Source organism: Rhincodon typus, chromosome 19, assembly GCF_021869965.1.
Source record: "Rhincodon typus isolate 14 chromosome 19, sRhiTyp1.1, whole genome shotgun sequence".
Classification (NCBI taxonomy): Eukaryota; Metazoa; Chordata; class Chondrichthyes; order Orectolobiformes; family Rhincodontidae; genus Rhincodon; species Rhincodon typus.
In genome coordinates, this window is record NC_063350.1 from 29,690,619 (window position 1) to 29,711,399 (window position 20,781).

Below are 20,781 nucleotides of genomic sequence, written 5' to 3' on the forward strand. Positions count from 1 at the left end.
GAAGGCTACAGGGTCCCCAGGTGGAAAATGAGATGCTGTTGTTCCAGCTTGCGCTAAGGTTCACTGGAGCAGTGCAGAAAACCTGAGACAGAGATGTTGGCCAGGAAACAGAGTAGTGTCTTTGAAGTGGCAGGCAACTGAAAGTTCAGGCTCTTTTTTGCAAACAGAATGCAAGTGTTCTGCAAAGCAGTCACCCAGTCTACACTTTGTTTCCCCAGTGGGGATGAGACCACATTGTGAGCCACAGATGCAGTAGACTCAACTGTGTGAAGTGCAGATAAATCGGTGCCTCACCTCGAATGTGTGTTTGGGCTCTTGGATACTGAGGAGGGAGGAAGTGAACAGACAGGTGTTACACCTTTTGTGGTTGCAGTGGAAGGTGCTGCGAGGCTGTCTTGGGGGAGAGGGGAGGTTTGGGGGTTATTGGGAGTGAAAGAAGAGTGGACCAGGGTGTCCTAGAGGGAGCAGTCCCTTCAGAAGGCTGACAAGGGATGGGAGCTTTTGGTGTTCTGATCTTTCTTCTTAGCAAATATATGTACCTTTCTCTAATTAAAATGTAGTTATTTCCACTAGAAACAATAAGAATCCCTTTCAAAACTATTTTAATATATGAAAGTTCCAAGACAATGGAATTCAGATTTCAATACTCCATATTTCATATCATCATGACAAAAGGACTGTATAGATTTTATAAAGCATTCTTACAAGCAACATTTGTTTGGGTCTCCAATACAACAACACTTGATTGTTTTATTTCAGCAACCTTAATACAATTTAAAAATCTGATGGTTGCTGCTAAAGGTATTATAGGGTATTTTAGGATTGTAATCAATGTTATATACTAAGTATCAATGCATGTAGCCAGTATCACTGCTGTAAAAATGAAGTCAGGTTTCTATTAGAGACATTTGTTTCATAAAATTTCCAGCAATGGATGATGCATGCAATTAAGCCTCTATATAGCATTGCACAGTATAAATAATCTCAGTAGAACAAAAGATATTGTTTTAAAGGTTACCAGGTCAACAGTACAGGCGAAATACCCACTGCAAGTCTATCAAAACTGAGAAATATCCTTTGCCTTCTGTCATTACTCCATAAACAATACAGCAATAGCAAATTTTTTCAATGTGTTTCTTCACACAGATTGTCGAACAGCACCAGTTGTGGCAATGTTCCTAAAGCAATTATGATTACTTAGCACAACAGGAGGGTAGCCATTGCTGACTTCATGTCCTATAGTTACCACTCAGTATCCTGATTGAGCTAATTAGTGCTGTTGTGTAATAAGGTCTCACCATTGCTAATGAGTGCTGATTGTAGTTCAAGGACATCACCAAGAATTCCACATTATTTAAATGTGATTCTTTACTTAATGTTTCAGACTACAGCTCAGTAAGTGATAGTGACATACTGCATTAAAATATCCGAACCTAGAGAAGTGCAGAACCTCTGATCAAGTGCTTGAACACCACATCAATTTTCTGATACATGCTTTCATCATTTATTTGCTGGAGTATTTATCTTCACTCCGTTGCTCTCTTCAAGTTGCTCTGAAGCATGCAGAAACAGGTTTCAAATATAATGTACTATGTGCATCACTTCTGTTGTCATTAACAATCAGAAACAGAACCACTTTATAACACATTTATAGAGCAGACTTTTTAACTGACATGACTCATAGAAACTAGAGGGAGATCACAATTCAGGATTCCCCCTACACTGCATAAGAGTTTTAACTCCACCGTCTACGTATAATATTACAGGTCAATTCCCCTCACTATCCCCTTGTCCCCAGAGGTACAGCATTACTAACACATGGGTTTCCGGTAGGGTTCTGCATACGGGTGTCAGTCACTGAAGACCACAGCAATAACTAAATCAACATTGGGAACAGAGTGTTGATTCAGGGTAGAGTGGGAGTAACAAACACTAATGAAAATAGCTTTAAAAAGGAATTAAAATATTGGTTTAAAATGGCCATAAGGCATTGACCATAAAAAGTGCCCAAGTTTCAATGTGGAGCAAACAACAGACAGCAGAGCTGAAGTTAATACTTTATCCAAAGTCAATGATATCAATCACCAAGTCCTGCTATGGAGATGTGAAGAGACCTTCATCAGTTAATTTGATTTATGTTAAATATTCAGTGTTTGGAATTGGATACTCACCTACAACTAACAAGCATCAGTTGGTAATCGGGTAGATACAACTAAGAGGAATAATCAGCAACAGGGAAAAGGTGACAGAGTATCTGCCTATACTGGGGAAGCTTTTAGGAGCTTGATTTGCTTCTTGGATGGGGATTGCTGGTTGGTCATAAATCTCAAATGGAGAGGGATGTGTTGATTGTGTATTGTTATGAACACAGCTCATTATACTTCTGGACAGGCCAGATCCCAGAATGAAATCTGGCATGGTCAATCATTTATACATTTTTTAAAAATATGATCATTTTTACTGAAATTTACTGAAATACTGGTACACAAGGTTGCAGATTTTCTTTAACAGTGAAACAAAATTTTATTACATAACAACAAAAATACCCAACCAAGCTATTTACATATAGAACACAATTTTGAAGATTTTAACAAAAGCAAAACAAAGTCTCATCAATTTCCCAATACTATCACTTTACAATGTTTCAAATCCAGAGAAATTGTCCTTCAATGTTAAACCTTATGGTGTGACTTAACTGCCCCTCTCCAGCGAATTGTGAAGTTTCTTGTATGAATATTCATTAGCTGGAAAGCTTAGATCTTCTCAGTCTTTTAATAAAAACAGATTAATACCAAACACTCTTGGAATGGAAGGTTTGCAAACTAAACACTTACCCCAAAGTAACTGCTTTCCTTAAACTGTCCTGTTGGCTTCTTTTCAGGAGAGAAACTCTATATGTTTCTGACTAAAGTCAGGTATCCTCCTAAAACAGTCCTAAAATCTTTCAACTCTCTGGGTTTTCTAAGTTAAAATCAATAATTGATTATTTTAAACCAAAAGCAAACTAATGCCTTTCAATTACATTTCAAGTTTACACTTGCAGGCAGAATTTTATTGAGCTTTGGCAAAGTGCCATTTTTGTTAAGTTTCATGGAGGATTTCTTACCACGACGCCAGCAAATTTTCATATTCTATCATCCCAAACTCAACTCATTAACTGCCTGGAATGTCCCTATGGCACCTATCTTTTCCAATGCTAGGTCAATTCTCCCACTCACTGTAGCTGGGAGTATTCAGCATTTCTGGGATATTCCAGAATCTCTGGCTTCAGCGTGATTTGAGTGAGTGGGCAAATGCATGGCAAATAAAATGTAATGTAGATAAATATGAGATTATCCACTTTGGTAGCAAAAATAGGAAGGCAGAATATAATCTGAATGATGATAGATTGGGAAAGGGTGGATGTCCTTGTACACTAATTTGAAAGTAAGCATGTGGGTACAGTAGGCAGCGAAGAAGGTAAGTGGTATGTTAGCTTTCATAGCAAGAAGATTTGAGTACAGGAGCAGAGATGTCTTGCTGCAATTTTACAGGGTCTTACAGAGACCAAACCTGGAGTATTAAGTGCAGTTTCAGTCTCTTTATCTGAGGAACAATGTTCTGGATGTGAAGGGAGTGCAACAAAGGTTTGCCAGACTGGTTCCTGGAATGGCAGGTCTGACATACAAAGAGATATTGGATCGGTTAGTTCTGTATTCATTGGAGTTTAGAAGAATGAGGGAGAATCCCATAGAAACTTATAAAATTGTAACAGGACTAGAAGGGTAAATGCAGGAAGTATGGTCCTGATGACCAGAAATCCAGAACCACCTTTCACTGTCTTAGTGTACAGGATAAACTATTTACAATAGAATTAAGGAAAAATTTCTTCGCCCAGAGCGTGGTGGACCTTGGAATTCTCTGCCACGGATGGTGATTGAGGCCAAAACATTAAATATTTTTAAGAATGAAATAGACTTGGTCCTTAGAGCTCAAGGGATCAAGACCATGCCTTGAGGTGCAAACACTGGGTGTCCAAAATAGTCATCTAGTGGTGTAAGCAACAACTTGGAGTTCATAGGTAACCATTCTGACTTTCACGTCTAGAAAACTCAACACCTAGTATTTCACTGGTAAAATAGGTGAGTGCATATTAATGAGATGAGATTATGTAATAATGAAGGTGATAATGAGGATTATCCCCATTTATATACCTCTCACCACACAGTAGTGAGGATCTTATCTCAACATCCAGAACTTATTTGGAAAATATGAATTGTTGCCTCACATGTTATTGTAAACAGTCAAACTTTCTTTTGGAAAGGAAGGAGATTTTGTATTTGTCCTTGCCTTTAAGAGAGTTCAACTTTAAGGATTCCAGGTGCTGTGTATATGCCATTTTGCAACTCTGCCTGTCAGTTAGTTTGCTGTCGTTCTGCAACCTGCACAAACAGAAAGCAGTAAATTAATCACAAAGTCAGTTTGTAGGCGCAGCCAGTGAGCAAATTAGAATGTTGACAATTTTTATTCACTCATTAGATATGGTCATCACTGACTGGACTAGAAAGTATTGCCAGTCCTTAGTTGCCCTGAGAAGATGGTGGAGAGCTGTTTTCTTGAACTGCTACAATCTAAATGCCGAAGGTAGACCAAAATGCCACTTGGGAGGGAATTCCAGGATTTTGACCCAGTGACACTGATGGAACAGTGATATATTTCCAAGTCAGGATAGCGAGGTGGCTTGAAGGAGAAAGTTTGGATGGTGGTGTTCCCACATATCAGCTGCCCTTGCCCATCCAGATGGTATTGGTCATGGGTTTGGAAGATGGTGTCTAAGGAGTCTTGATGAAATGTCTCAGTACATCACATAGATTTTACACACTGCTGTTACTGAGCATCAGAGATGAAGAGACTGAATGTTTGTGTGGACCAATCAAATGGGTTGCTTTGTCCTGGATAATATCAAGCTGCTTGAGTGATATTGGAGCTGTGTTCATCCGAGCAAGTGGGAAGTATTCCATCACACTCCTGACTTATGCCTTGTGAATAGACTTTGGGGAGCCAGGAAATTTGGTACTTGCCACAGAATTCCTAGCCTCTGACCTGGTCTGTAGCCACGGTATGTATATGGATGGTGTGGTTGAGTTTCATGTCAATGTTTTACTGGAGTTGGACAGAGCACTTATGAGACTACATGTAAGAGCAGTTTTGAGGAAATTCACACAATTTACTCCTGCGATGAGGGGTTTACCTTGAAAAGAAAGTTCAGATCTTTACCAACTTGGGAGAATGAGAAGTAATCTGAGTGTAATATATAAAACCTTGACGTAACAGGATAGGGTGGATACCAGGAGGATATTATCTTTTGTGTGGAAATTTAACCTTGGGAAATAGTTTAAGAACAAAGGGTCTCCCCTTTAAAGTGGAGATGAGAATTTGTTTTTCCTCTCATAGGGGTGCTGGCATGTGGGATTTTTTTCCCAGAGGGTAGTGGAGGCTGGGACTTTAAATGTATTCAAGGTTGAGTTAGATCAATATTTGATAAACAAGCTAGTCAATGGTTATGGAAGGCAGATAGGGAAGTGGAGCTGAGACAACAACCAGATCAGCTATGATCCTATTGAATAGCAGAGCAGGTTTGCAGGGCCAAATGACCAATTCCTGTTCATCAGTCATCTGTTCTAATGTTCCTTCTATTGAGGAAGCTGTTGGGATTTCCAATTGATGCTGGGGAAACATCTCGAATAGGAACTAACTCCAAAATCTTAATGGCAATAATGCTCACAGCTTCATAATCTATTCAAAGTTGCTTTGAGGAGTGCTATTAGATGCCAGTCTATTTTATGACTTCAGTTAAACTTGGAAATAGCGGATTGGATGAGAATTTAGGTCAGAATACAGATTTCTGAGACTCAGTAACTGCCCCACCTAATCTATGGCTGATGTTTACCGTAAAATTACATTCTTTCCCTCTTGTTTTTTATTGCTCTGCCGGCAGGTGAACAGGAAGCTGACTTTTATGGTTCTACCTGAAGAACACGCATAGCAAGCCAACATCAGAGAAATATGATGAGCAACAGTTTGTATTGTATTGTGATTGTTCTCAGGTCCCATTGGGCCAACATCTGCCTTACAAACATGACTTCTGAATTTTCTTTTAGGTAAGTGTCTGCTACTGATTCCAGTGAAATATATCATTTGATGCAATGATATCAACAACAAAGAGAAAACTTTGAGGTTTTGTCACAAATGAGGGCTCTGGATTTCTAAGAACTGCTGATAGCTGTAACATATCAAAGGCTGCTCCTTCGTCAGGTGGATAAAGGAACAGTGCTCCGAAAGCTTGAGATTTCACATAAACCTCGTGGACTATAACCTGGTGTGACTTCTGACTTTGTCCACCCCAGTCCAACACTGGCATCTCTGTATTTTGACAGCTCGAAAGTCTTAATTATGTTCCTTCCCTCATCATTGCTTCTAAAGTCCTTACATCTCCTCAGGTATTTGGAGAGGTAAGTCTGCTGTTGGCTAAAGATCTCAAACCCAGTGCAATCGATACCTCCTATACCTGCAGAATCATGCAGATTAGTCATAGGGATATTACATAAGGGTTGAGTTTCAAGTGAGTAAGCAAGCTGCTTGTTGTTAACAGCCCATGAGCTAAGCTTCCATCAGAAGTGAGAACATAAAATTAATGCCATTGCAGTTTGTGCTCCATGAATGAAATGCAAAATGAAGTGCAATGCATGATACTGTTTATCTCTGTCTAAAAAGAGAAACTTAGTTAAAAGTACCAACATTAACGTGATTTGTATGCTTTTGCTTTGCTGACTTGTACTTCAGTGACTTTTCCTGAAAAATGGATATTTTATAAATTGTTACAATTATTATAATTGGGTCCAATTACATTTTGGCTGTGCCTATAACTTAAGATAACATAAGGAAAGGACCTGTTCTGACATCAGCTCGACAGCAAACCCAGTTGGTTTGATTGTTAGAGGTTAAAGGGAGCCCAGATTTTTTTTTTTAGCAAGGAAGAATAACTAAATGTTTTACACTTGGACATGTTGGTGGCTGCATATGTGTTAGCAACAGATTAGGAGTTTCAAGTTCTAGAAAATATCGGGTTGTAAACAGCTGTGTTTTAAACGGTATCGACCTTCTAGATTAAAGAATTTTGAGTTCTCAAATATATCTAATCAGCATCTCTATCCTGAAACAAGGGACATGCAATTCCATTGGCATGACAATGGGCTTTGAGATGGACAGAATGCAGATACGGCCATTCTGATACTGGAATACAGACTTTCACGAAATATCACAATATAATTGGCACGTTATCCTGCCAGCATCCAGGACAGCAACTATAGGCTAAAGGGGTTTTAGAGGTATGGAGTTGGTGTCCTGACTGCCAAAAGGCCCAGGTTCAAATTCAGCTCTCATGAATGTTCTTGCCCCCATCATAAGGTCAGAAATGGGATATTTATCAATGATTAGTTGTCCAGTGTTTATCACCATTCATGAATCTTCAGATATTGACACAGTCCATGCCCAAATGAAGCAAGACCTGGATGATATCAGGCTTCAGCTGAGAAGTGGTAAATAATATTCACATCATAGAAGTGCCAGGCAATAATCATCTTCAACAAATCAGAATCCAAACTTCACCCCTGGACATTCCATAGCATAACATCATTGAATTCCCTCCTATCGATATCCAGGGGTTTACCATTGACCAGGACTGAATTAAATAAATACTATCTGTACAAGAAAAGACCAGAAGCCAGGAATCCTGCAGTGATCCTCACTTCCTGACATCCCATAGCCTGCCTCTAAGGCACACATCAAGAAAATACTCTCCACTTGCCTGAATGAGTCCAGCTGCAACAACACTCAGACAGCACCTTCCAAACCATGACACTATCATCTAGAGGGATAAGAGCAGCAAATAGATGGGATTCCCACCAATTGTGAATTCCCATCCAAACCACTCAACATTCTGACTTGGAGCTGTGTTGCCATTCATTTAGTATTGCTGGGTCAAAATCCTGGTGCTTACTGCCTAATACAGAGGTTCAAGAAGGCAGCTCACCACCACCTTCTCAAGGGAAACTAAGGGATAGACAATAAATTCTGTCCCAGCCAGTGTCATCCATATTCCATGAGTGAAAACAAAAGAACCAACTGCCCTAGAGGTTTGCAATAGTATGTTTGAACAAGTTGAGGAAGGGTCACCAGACCCGAAACGTTAACTCTGTTTTCCCTTCACAGATGCTGCCAGAGCTGCTGAGCTTTTCCAGCAACTTTGTTTTTGTTCCTGATTTATAGCATCCACAGTTCTTTCGGTTTTTATTAGGTTTATTTTTAAAACAGGTCTTCAAGATGCTGTGATTCCATCAATTCGGGCAGAAACTTCCACTTGGGTTAGAAAGGCTAAATTCATGTGCATTTAAAATGAGGTAATATTTATCTGCCTTAATTTTGAAGGGAGGAATATCTAGGCAAGCTCGCAGTGTGAAATACAGTTCTGGAGTTAAAATATTCCGGACTGGGAAAAGTAAAGACTTGAAGTGAACATTCAGGAGCTAAGAATCATTTTGGACTGATTCTGAAATAATTGCATGTCTACTTTATATAACAGTGTAATGTTTACTTGATTGATTTCTCTTTTTCAGTTGTGTTAAAAGTTCTGTTCTACAGTTTAAAATGTAACTGACCATAAAAGATGTTTAATCCATAGTGCTTTTAGTTTGGTTGTTACAATACATAACTCAATGTGAAATCTCACCATGCTATACTTTCAACTATTACCTAGAAGTTCAAATTTACCTCTTTAAAAGATATATTGGTCCCTGAGGTCATAAAATTTTCCACTTGTTCAATATTTATAGCAATGCAGGAATGTTTTCAGGAAATATATTTTGCAGTGGAATAAAGTTTTTCAAAACAACCAGGTAATTTCATGCTTATTTATTTGTGTGAGGGAGATAAAAGTTCCAAAACAGAAACCCAGTTTATAGAAATTAGAAGTGCCTTTTCCACTTGTGGTACATGGTTGGTATTTTTAAGAGTAGTCTTCTTATCTCAGTCATCTGCATTCCTGTACGTAACATTATTGCATGTCACATAACACTGTTTAATGTTGTCTATAAACCAATAAATGGGAAGGAATGTAGAGGAACAAAGCTGCAGGGAAATTGGAGAAATTAAAACATTATAAAACAGATATTATGTGGGAATTTAACTACCTGAATGTAGAATGGGATAGAGGTAACATAAAGAGTGGGGAGCAACAAATGTTCTTCGATGGTATTCAGAAAATATTTCTACAGCAGCATGTATTAAGTCCAACAAGAAAAGATGGACAGTTGGACCTAGTTCTTGTAAATGACATGAGCCAAATCAATCAAATGTCAATGTGTGGACATTCTAGGAGACAATGGTCATTTTATCATAAGGTTTAGGATGATAGAAAAGAACAATAGGCAGTCCAGAGTAAGAATAATTATCTGTGGGTGAATTGATTTTGATAGGGCAAGAATGAAGTTGGGCCAGAGAGATTGAAATAAAAGATTGGAGGAAAAAGCTGTAGCTGAACAATGGCTACCTCCAAATAATAGATGCTTTTCATGCAGTGAAGGTATGTTCCCTTGAGAAGGAGGACCTTCAAATCCTAAGTTTAAAACAAGATGCTTTTAATGGGAGTCAGTCAGAAAATACAACTGAGCACAAAGTGGTATACAAAATGTTCAGAAAGGAGGTGAGAAAAGATATTAGAGAGGAAATAGTTTTAAGAGTAAAGTCTGGCAGCCAACAAAAAGAGGAATCCCAAATTCTTCCATAGGCACGTCAATAGTAAAAGCAGGAGGTCAAAGAGGCAGTTAGGGACCAAAAATTACATTTACACATAGAGGAAAAATGGTTGCAGTGTTAAATGAAGACTTTGGTATTTACCAAGGATATAGACTTTTTTTTAACATTGTCACAATGACAGAGGAGGCAACTCTGTCATTAGAAACATTCAAACTTGATCAGGAGGTTGTGTTGGATAGATTATTGATAAATAAAGTTCACAAAGCACTAAGTCCAGATGAGATGCATTAAAGTGAAAAAGGAAACTGGAGGGGTACTCACCATAATCCTTCAGTCTTTCCTAGATTCAGGGGAGTGACTGGCTTAGATCACTGAGTGTATCCCAGCGATTCTTTTCAGAATTGGTTAAATGTACTTAAAAGAAGGTTCGAGAACAGCAATTTGCTTAAATATGATCATTTATTGAGTAATAATAAAAGTTGGAAAAGGAAGGCAGAAACAATAATAAAAGATGAAAAAGGAAGGCGAGAAACAATAAGCCTCATGTCCTTTGCCCGTCAAGGACCCCTTAATCAACGGCTGGTCTGGAGGCTTAGTTTGTTCCTGGCATTGCTCGCGATCCCAGTCCAAGGTGAAGTCCCAGCAACTTCAAAGGAAACTCTGCCTCTTTTACAGTGTAACAAACAGCAGGTAGAGAAAAGCAAACACAGAAAACAAGCCATCTTCGGTACATACAGGAATGTTCACAGGACTCATTCAAGGTCATGCACCTGTCAAATATCATCAACAATTTTAGCCCTTCAGCCCATCCTATACAGCCCACCCCTGACGATATGTGACAGCGCAAGTTACAATTGCAAATGCAGACACAAATCTGTGGTAGCCGCACGAGAACTTATAATTAGTGTATGTAACCTACACCAGAAAATTAAAACTACAATGAAAATAACCATCATCAATGCAAATAATATAACAATGGGTTATATCATCAAACTAATGATCACATGCCCCGTTATGAGTATCTAATATGTATCACCTTCTCCATGGGCAAGTATCTCACCAAGTTTAGGCAGGTGTTGTGGGCGGTGAAGCCACACTTTTTCCCTTATACAAAGGTAATCGGAAGTTGTAGGTTTACTAGGAGGATATAACTGGCTGCCTCCTTTAAACATTCCACTCACGGGTGTCCCTCCTGCCAGAGGTTGGCAGTTCAGATTATACACTGCCTGTGGCAGCACTTTGAGCTACCCCTATAACATGCGAATAGGGGTCAATAATTTAATTTGTTGTTTGAATAACCCATTCATTCATTCTACAAGGCCAGCTGCCTGAGGGTAACAAGGAATGTGGAACATCCAATATATCCCATAGCTGCTCCCGTTGACTCGTAAATTGTGAGCCATTATCTGATTGTATTTCTGATGGTGCACCATTGTGGGATATCAGCTATTCTAGGCCCTTAATGGTGTTACTCCGATTTGCTTTGGTTGTCGGTAAAACTAACATTTTTCCAGAGTAAGTGTCCACCATGGTTAACAGATATTGATCTTGTTATTATATTTGTAATGGGCCAACATAGTCAATCTGCCAGATTTGAGCAGGCCGATCTCCTCATTTGATACATGTCTTTAGCTTTTTTGGCAGTAATACGTGTTTTACCTTTTGGCGCATTTCATACCTGCCAATGACTTCTTTCACCAGGGTTGGGGTTGGGGGTTAGTGCAAACCTCAATCACTTGACCATTGCACAGTGCCATGATACCCTAAATGTCCTGATTTTTCATGAGCCCATTTTCTACACCCTTCGGATGCATCTTCAACTGATCTGACTTTTACTATTCTGTCTACAGTATTGTTGCAATCAGCAGATTCCGAATCATCCTTCACATGGGCATCAACATAGTACACAGTGATTTTCATGTGCTGTGCCTTTGCCCATATTTGTTTTCATAGCTCTTTTCCCCACGGGGCTTTCCAACCATCTTCCAGTCATGTGATTGCCAGGTTGGCTTACATACAGCCATCCCACTGGCCACTGCCCTCGAGTCAGTATAAATGTGCAGATACTGATTCTCTTCTTCTGGTGCTCGGACCACAGCTGCTCATTCGGCATACTGGCTCAATCTCCCATCTCCATCACTATGGATAATCGTCTGTGCGGAGGGATTAAATGCAGCCGCTCGCTACCACCTTTGGCCATTCTTCCAGGTGATTGATCCATCAGTGAACCAAGCACAGGCCAAGTATCTTCGGGCAGCTGTTCGAACCAAACGCCCCATTGAATGGGCAATGCTGGTATGGCCAGGTAGAATTTGGGGTTTGTTCACTCGATGGGTATTCAGATATTTGTTCGTGGAGTTTGGCAACCCCTTCCTTTCCCTTCTTGGCTTGATCAGTTACATACCATTTCCATCTTACAATGGAGTTTTGCTGAGCTCTACCAACCTTGTGGGTCACAATGTCAGATAACACCCATGTTAGAATTGGTAATGCAGGTCTGAGGAGCACTTTGTCCTTCAGTTTCTACTAGGGCCCAGTAGTGGGCCAGAAGTTGCTTTTCAAATGGTGTGTAACGTGTAGCTGCCTCAGTCAGTTTTCTGGACCAGAAGCCCAAAAGTATTGCTTTCCACTTTTGTCTCTGCCATAAGCTCCATGTGGCCACATCTTGTATAACTGATACTTGTAATTCAAAGGGTAAGCCAGGTATCTGAGGAGCCAGCGAAGTGCTATGCTATAGCCTCTTTAGCAGCCATAAATGCTTCCTGCTGTTCATCGTCCCATTCAAACTAAGCTCTCTTTCAAGTAATGGCATATAGGGGTCTTAGTAACGTGGTCAAGTGAGATTTATATCTGCACCAATATCTGAGCAGACCTGTGAATTTCTGTGCCTCAGCCTTACTAGTTGGAACTGCCACTTCTTGTATTTTATTCTTTACCTTTTCAGGGATGACTCTATCCCCTTTTGTCCACTGAATGCCTAAAAACTGCACTGACCGTGCTGGTCCCTGTATCTTCTTTGGGTTCATTTCCTAGCCTCTGTCTCACATACGTTGCACCAGTGTGGTTGGAGCTTCTGCCACTGCGGTCTCCGTTGGTCTGCAGATCAAGATGTCATCAATATAATGTGCCACATGAAATGTGATGTGTCACAGCAGATACATATCTAAGTCCCTTGCTACTAGCCCGTGGCTTAAGGTTGGGCTATGTAGGTATCCTTGTGGTAGCCGACAGAAGGTATATTGGCAACCTTCCCATGTAAAAGCAAACTGAGCTTGTGATCCCGGGGCTTTCGGTATCGAAAAAAAGGCATTTGTCAGATTGCTCATGGCATATCAGGCATCTGGCCCCTGTGACAGGCTTTCTATACTCGTGACTACATCAGGCACGGCTAGCGACAATGGAGGAGCATATTCGTTGAGTTGGTGGTAATCAACTGTCATTCACCAACTTTCATCAGGCTTCTCTACAGGACAGATAGGGCTAATTTGTGCAGATACTGCATGTGTCACAATCCCACAGCTTACAGGCCCTGTATGGTAGCCCCAATTTCTTTGTGACCTCCTGGAATACAATACTGTTTCATCAAAACCGCCCTTGTGCATGAGGAGGAATAATGAAGTCACCCATCTTGTCTTGCCACCATTAACTGTCACAGCTCGTATACCAAAACAGAATTTGCCCAGTGGGCTTTGCAAGATGGTAACTCTTAATAAGTCCATACCAATAACATTTTCTGTTTGTGTTGAATATCAACACTGGGACTACTCGTGGGGGTTCATTCCCCAAGGCTATTCTAATATTTGTTCTAATTGCTGGTGTCACCGCCCCACCAAACCCATTAATAGTCATTTTGAGGCTTACATGTCTATGTGGATTGCTATATATAATAGTAACTTCTGTCTAGTAAAGCAATATTTCAGTGTATATTGCCTTTCCTCCAATAAATAGTCTTAGGGACATGAGGCCTCAGGTCTCCAGTCTTCCCAACAAATGCCCTTACAAAGTCCCTGGAGTCCCAGCCCCACCACTAATCAATTGGCTGACTGGCTTGCTACAACTGCCCAACCTCCTCCAGGCTATGTTATAGTGATATGGTGGGAGACGCATTCGGTGTGGTTTCCTTTCCTCTCTCCACATCTGATTTAGTCGCTCTTACTTCCTTACCCTTTGGAGAGCAGTGCACCCTCCACATATTGTACATGATGTAAGTATTCCATCTATCTTACTTATCTCTATTCCTGCTTTCAATAATGCTGCAAACATCTTCCTTCTAGTTATCTTTTGTTTCACCTTCGAAGACCCACTCCCCTAACTCCACCTTGTTGTCCCTGTTTGTTGCTTGCTAAGGTGGGCTTCACTCTTCACTTACCAGCCTCCACATCTTCTAACTGTCCTGACTACAAACTTTTCTGTCCCACTGCCTGTCCCTGGGCTGGCCCTAATAGGGCAAATATGACACCTTTCATCCAGCCTGGACTATTCTACATTACCTGGCTCCTCATTCCGGCTATGAAAGCTTCCTGGTCTGGACCCTGAAACTGTGGAGAATACATACCCACTTGTGTAGCCAGATCCCTCATATATTTTATACCTTCTGGTACGCTTTCCCATTTTTCAACATCACCTTCCCAATCTCTTGGGGATGAGTACTTGTTTCCTACGGCTAGTATCAGTGCACCCCACAGTGATCCATATTGCCCTATGTTTCTAAAGATGCTATTCACATGTGGATCAACACTTAGTGCTCACAGAATCCCTCGCTGTGTGGTACTCAGCATAATATGGGTGGTACTCAGCATCAGCCAAGAGGCCAAAAGTTCACCTGACTTCTGCTTAAAGCATGACTCCAAACCTTGGCGTAGAATAATCTCTCTGTACTCTTAAATTTTGTGGGTTTTGTACTCCTATTTGTTTTGCCTTATTTGTAATTAGCAGTCGTGCTATTAGTCCTTTTTCTGAGGATGACTCTGGAGGTGGGGCATCCCCCTCCCATCCATCCATTCATACTCTGAATCAGATGAGTACCAAATGTCTCCATGCCAATGGTCAGGGTCCCATTGTGAGTTTAATAACGTGCATACTTTGACTGGGTCAACTTTCTATTGCACTGTTTTGGTCTCTTTTTCTGTGGTACTGTCACCAGATGGCATACTATCTGGTTCTGTTTCTCCTCCACCTTCTCGGCTTTCTCCTGCGCTGTCTTAACTGCTTCTGTTAGGATGATGTTACGTTGCTCTACTACCATCAATGCGGCTTCAAACTGCCTGTTATTGGCCTGGCACTCTTCAAATTCTCTACACATAGAACACAAAGCTGTTAACAATGTCCATCCCATTTGTGGTACATTGTCCCTTCTTCTGGGGAAGCCCACTTCCCGCAAGCACTCATGTACGGCAGCCTGTATGAATAAACATCCGTTCTCTTTTTTTCTGATTATAACCGTTACCCATTCTTGGATCCTAATTGTGCTAACAAATTGGCTATAGAGCTGAATCCAGAACATGTCGTGTTCCATCCTGGAATATGGAAGGTCTCCAGAGCATCAGGTTGCTTTTTCCTTCTCTTAAATATTTTCCCAAATCCCATCCTCATTGCCAAAAATGTCTTGGATCACATAGTGTATCCAACGGTTCTTTTCAGAATCAGTTAAATGTACTTAACAGAAGGCTCAACAACAGCAATTTGCTTAAATATGAACATTTATTGAGTAATAATAAAAGATGGAAAAGGAAGACAAAAAGTAATCATAAAAGATGAAAAAGGAGAGAAAAAAAATAAGCCTCATGCCCTTCTGCCCATCAGGGACCCCTTGATCGTTGGCTCCTCTGGAGGCTTAGCTTCATTCCTGGCACCGTTCATGATCCCAGTCGGAGGTGAAATTCCAGCGACTTGGAATGAAACTCTGTCTCTTATACAATGTAGCAAACAACAAGTACAGAAAAGCAAATACAGAAAACAAGTCATCTTCGGCACATACAGGAATGTTCACAGGACTTATTCAAGGTCATGCCGCTGTCGGAGATCATCAATAATTTTAGCCCTTCAGCCCATCCTATACAATGACAGAAGACTAGAGAATTGTAGAAATTGCAAACTTTTTTGAACAAAGATATAAAGATAAGCCCAACAATTAAAAACCATTCGGATTAACTTCAATGGTGGGGAAATCTCTAGAAACAATTATTGGGGATAAATAATTTGGGTAGTCACATGGAAAAAATGGTGGGCTTATTTGCAAGAGCTAGTTTGAATTTCTAAAGAGGAAATCATGTTGAATTGTAGAACGACAAAGATAATTCAGTTGATGTGGTGTATTTGAACTTTCAAAAGGCATTAGATACAGTGGCACACAACAGACGAGGAAAGTTGTGGCTTGTGGAAAGAAAGGGGCATTTATAACATGGATACAAGATTAGCTGAGTAATAACAAACGGTAGGGGTCAATGGATATTTAACATGCTGGAGTTTCCCAGGGATACGTAGCAAATATGAATATTTTTTCACATCACAGTAGTGGCTCAGATCAGGAACTCACTGTCTGGAAATGTGATGGAAGCAGGTTCAATAGATGCGTTTAAGAGGGCATTCTTTTGATAATCATCCAACTTGCAAGTATACAGGGAAAAGGCAGGAGATTGGCAATAAATCATTTCACTGAATGTATACACATAATGGGCTAAATGACCTCCTTCAGCCACATAATGCTGATTTTGTAATTGTTCAAAAATATGAGCAAAATCTACATGTTTACATATTACTATATTTAAATATGACCTGACCTATTCAGTGATATTGATTCAGGGTATTATCCAGGGTATGAGGAGAACATACCTGTGCTTGTTAGAATAATGTTGTCAAGGCGAATGAGAGGACAGACATGGCCTTGTCCAAAGATGGCACCTATGAAAACACAATAGGTCATTGAAATTCTTCAGGTGAATATGGTTATTTGGAATGGTAGATGTTTGAAACCCCTAAGAAATTATTTCCTCTCATTTAATCTCTGTGCTGAACTTCCCAGGATATCAAACACTGATGATATTAACTGGTTGTTAGACTGGATTTACAGATATATTTTAAAATGAAGACAAAAAGAAATCAACTGTTATTTTGCCAAGTGCAAATGAGCAGAGATTTATTTATTTGCTTTTGAAGTTGTATGGGTTGTACCTGTAAATATTTTGTGACAATGCCTTTAATGTTTTTCCTACTCATTTTATGGACATGCCTGATGCATGGTTAACCATGTGATCTGGCCACATTGGTTTCAGCCTCTTTCTTGAAATGGCCATCCCTATATAAAACAGTTTTTGGCATAGAGGATGCGATTAAAGTACAAAATATTTGCATCTGGTATTGGGAGAGCAAACAATGAGCAAAATAATGTACTTCTCAGTGAGTTAGCTGCTAGGATGTCAGAGGCAATGTAAGTCCTGCTTGTCATCTCAGTGATTGGGATGTCACATTCTCTATTGCCAATCATTTCAACTCTTGACTGCACTGACTTTGAGAAATACATTGGTCCACCAACAACCCATGGACCAGGAGCACCAGATTTACACTCCTACCTCCTTCCAGACAACTGCACTGTCTGCTTCTAGTAGCCAATAATCCAGCTCTGTCGGTTTGATTTCTGAGTATAAAACTTCCAAAACAGTGCCTGAAAGCCAAAGATGCTGGAGGTTTTAAAGTTGTTACTTCTTTGGCACTTTTGTATCTAATTGGCTGTCTGGTTGACCCGGAACTGACTTTCTCCTAATCAGGAATGGTATTCGCACTCTAGACCAGCTCTGTATGCCAAATGGTGGTTAGGTTGGAAATTACAGCAGGTTAGTGACAAGCTCTCACTTCTACCTTTTTTTTTCACTATCCTGCAAATGGGAAGGAAACCTCAGATTAGCTTAACTGTTGTGAATACTCTAACTTTTTACCCAGAATTTTTAAAGTCAACAATTATCATGGTTTGAAAATGTCAATCATTCTGTTAAAACTTGCACAAAATGAGAATAATTGCATTCTGTTTTCTTAGGAAAAAAATTACTGCCTTTAAAGGGCAGACAATGAGCTCTTTGGATTACAACTCAAATCAAATTTGTATCACCCCTCTAAATCTTCTGCTGTAGTACAATGGAAAGAGATAAAGAGAGATTAAATAGAATCATTCAGCATGGAAGCAGAGTTTTCAGTCCAACTGGTCCATGCTGACCATGTTCCCAAATTATGCTAGTCCCAAATGCCTGCACTCATATCCCTCCAAACCTTTCCTATTCACGTACTAATCCAAATGTCTTTTAAACATTGTAACCATACCTGCACCCATCACTTCGTTTGGCAGTTCCTTTCACACACTAACCACTCTGTGTGTAAAAAAACGTTGGCTCCCATGTCCTTTTTAAATCTTTCTCCACCCACCTTAAAAATATGCCCCCTAGTTTTGAACTCCCCCACCTTAGGGAAAAATGCCCTTGTCATTCACCTTATCTATGGCCCTCATGATTTTTAAACCTCTATAAGGGCACCTCTGAACCTTCTACTCTCCAGTGAAAGAAGCCCCACGTTATTTTACAACTCAAACCCTCCAGTCCTGGCAACATCCTGGTAATTTTTTTCTGAACCCTCTCAAATTTAGTAATATCCTTCCTATAACAGGGCGACCAGAACTGCACACAGTACTCCAGAAGAGGCTTCACCAACGTCCTGTACAACCTCAACATAATGTTCCAACTGCTACACTCAAAGGTCTGAGCAAAAAAGGCAAGCGTGCTAACTACCTTCTTAAGCACCCTGTCCACCTGTGACATAAATTTCAGAGAATTACGTACCTGAACCCCTACAGGTTCTACAAAGCCCTACTTTTAATTGTACAAGTCCTGCCCTTATTTGTTTTACCAAAATGCAGTACCTCACATTTGACCAAATTAAACTCCATTTGCCACTTCTCAGTCCATTGACCCAATTGATCAAGATCTCTTTGTAATTTTAGACAACCTTCTTCATTATCCACTATACCACCAATTTTGGTGTCATCCATAAACTTACTAAATATTCCTTCTAAACTTCTGTAGTGATTGGAACCAGGCAGACCTCGTTGACTATGAGGTCCTTGATTGGGGTTGTTAACCTGGTCCAATCAGGAAAGCCCTGGCTGACCAAAATAACCAAATTCCGTCTTTCCCTCGGGGATCTGGGGTGGAGGGTGTTGCACACAGTAGTCCCATGTAACCATAGATTGCGGTGGTTCGTGGACCCTCAGCATAACTGTCTATTTTGCGACACAGTGGAGCCCGTGAGCCATGTATATATTGGGTGTGGGCACTTGCTCTCCCTTTTCAGTTATCTTAAAGACCTTCTTTTGTGATTTTGGCTGCACTTCAGCCCCAAGCTCCTGATGTTTGGACACCTGGTGCAAAGGGGAGGTGGCATTTCGGAGGATCTCCTTGCGGGTCTACTCCTGGGCCTGGCCAGGCTGGCTATTAATAGATCCAGGCAGCAGGCCATGGTGGGGGGTCTTTATGGTTGACTGCCTGCCCCTTTTCTGTGGCTATGTTCGTGCCCAGATGTCCCTGGAGAAGGAGCAAGCGGTGTCCATCAATACTCTTGATGTCTTTCGGGAGATGTGGGCACCATGGGGTGTGGAGTGCCTTATCTCCCCCTCCAAATCTATTTTGATTTGATTCCTACCGTCCCCCTCACTTTTTCTTTCACGTAGACTTTGCCCCGAGGGGCTCTGCTTGATACTGATTCTTTGGTCACATGGGTTATTTTCCTGGTGGTGGTATGTTAATAAAGTTATTTGCACACCAAGTGTTTTTTACCTTGTCTCACACCTGCACACACACAACAAGGGTGCTGGGGAAAATAAGCACTAGTGCTGAAATGTCAGCAGTGTAGGGGTTTAAGAAAAAGCGAAAAAAAGAAAAAAATTATATAACCAGGAGAATTAGAATCTCTTCAGTGGAGGGGACTGACTCTGAGCTGGCTGGCCACAGCCTGTGTATTGTGCACAAGTAAATAAAGGGTGACTTGCTGATGGGATACCAGCCTCTGTGCAGTTATTTCAGTGGCAACAGGAGAAGACAGGATGTGCCTGAGGAACACTCACTAGCAACAGTCATTTTGGAGTCAGGGTAAGCATTTCCGACATTATGCCTTTATTTGGGAAGCTTGATTCATTTGATCCTGCTGTCGAAGGCTGGGCCCAGTACGTAGAAAGAATGCCATATTTTTTTCCGGGCTAATGACCTTGGTGCAGATGAGGAACAATGAATAATCCTTCTGACTGCTTGTAGACCTACAGCATTTTTGGATATAAGGGGCTTAACTTTCCCAGAGGCACCTGACCCTAAAACCTTTAAAGAGTTGATGGAGTTGGTCAAGGACTGTTATGACCCCAAACCTCCACTAAATCTGAGATGCTATCGGTTTTATTCAAATGTTAGAACCAGTGGGTGGGGGTGGTGGGTGGAGCGGTGAAAGCTCTGTATTGGGATTTTTGACAAGGTTGAGACAACTGGCAGACATGTAATTTTGGGTTAACCCTGAATGAGATGCTGACAGATTTGGTATGTGGGATTAATGATATAACCATGCAGAAGCGCCTATGAGCTGAAGTCCAACTGGATTTCAAACAGGAACTACAACTGGTTCTATCATTGGCAAATGCAGCAAGTGGAGCATGGGAGCTACATGGCATCCCAACGAAGGTGGACTCCCTCATCTGTCCTACTGAGCTTGGGGAACACCACTTGAGCGTAGGTAATCGCAGAGTTTCACACAGGGCATATCTTGAGGAGAGGGATCCTAGACCAGCTCACAGCAGAAAGCCACAACAAAACTGAGCCTCAGCCAAGTGGCTAAAATGTTCTTTAGGATCTGGGCTGGCAAGCTATTGTAGTTGCTGCCAGTATGTGGTATTGAGACAGCAAGGGAGCCTGACTTGAGTAAGAAAACTCATACCCAGGAGAGTGCACACACTGGAAAGTCACCCTA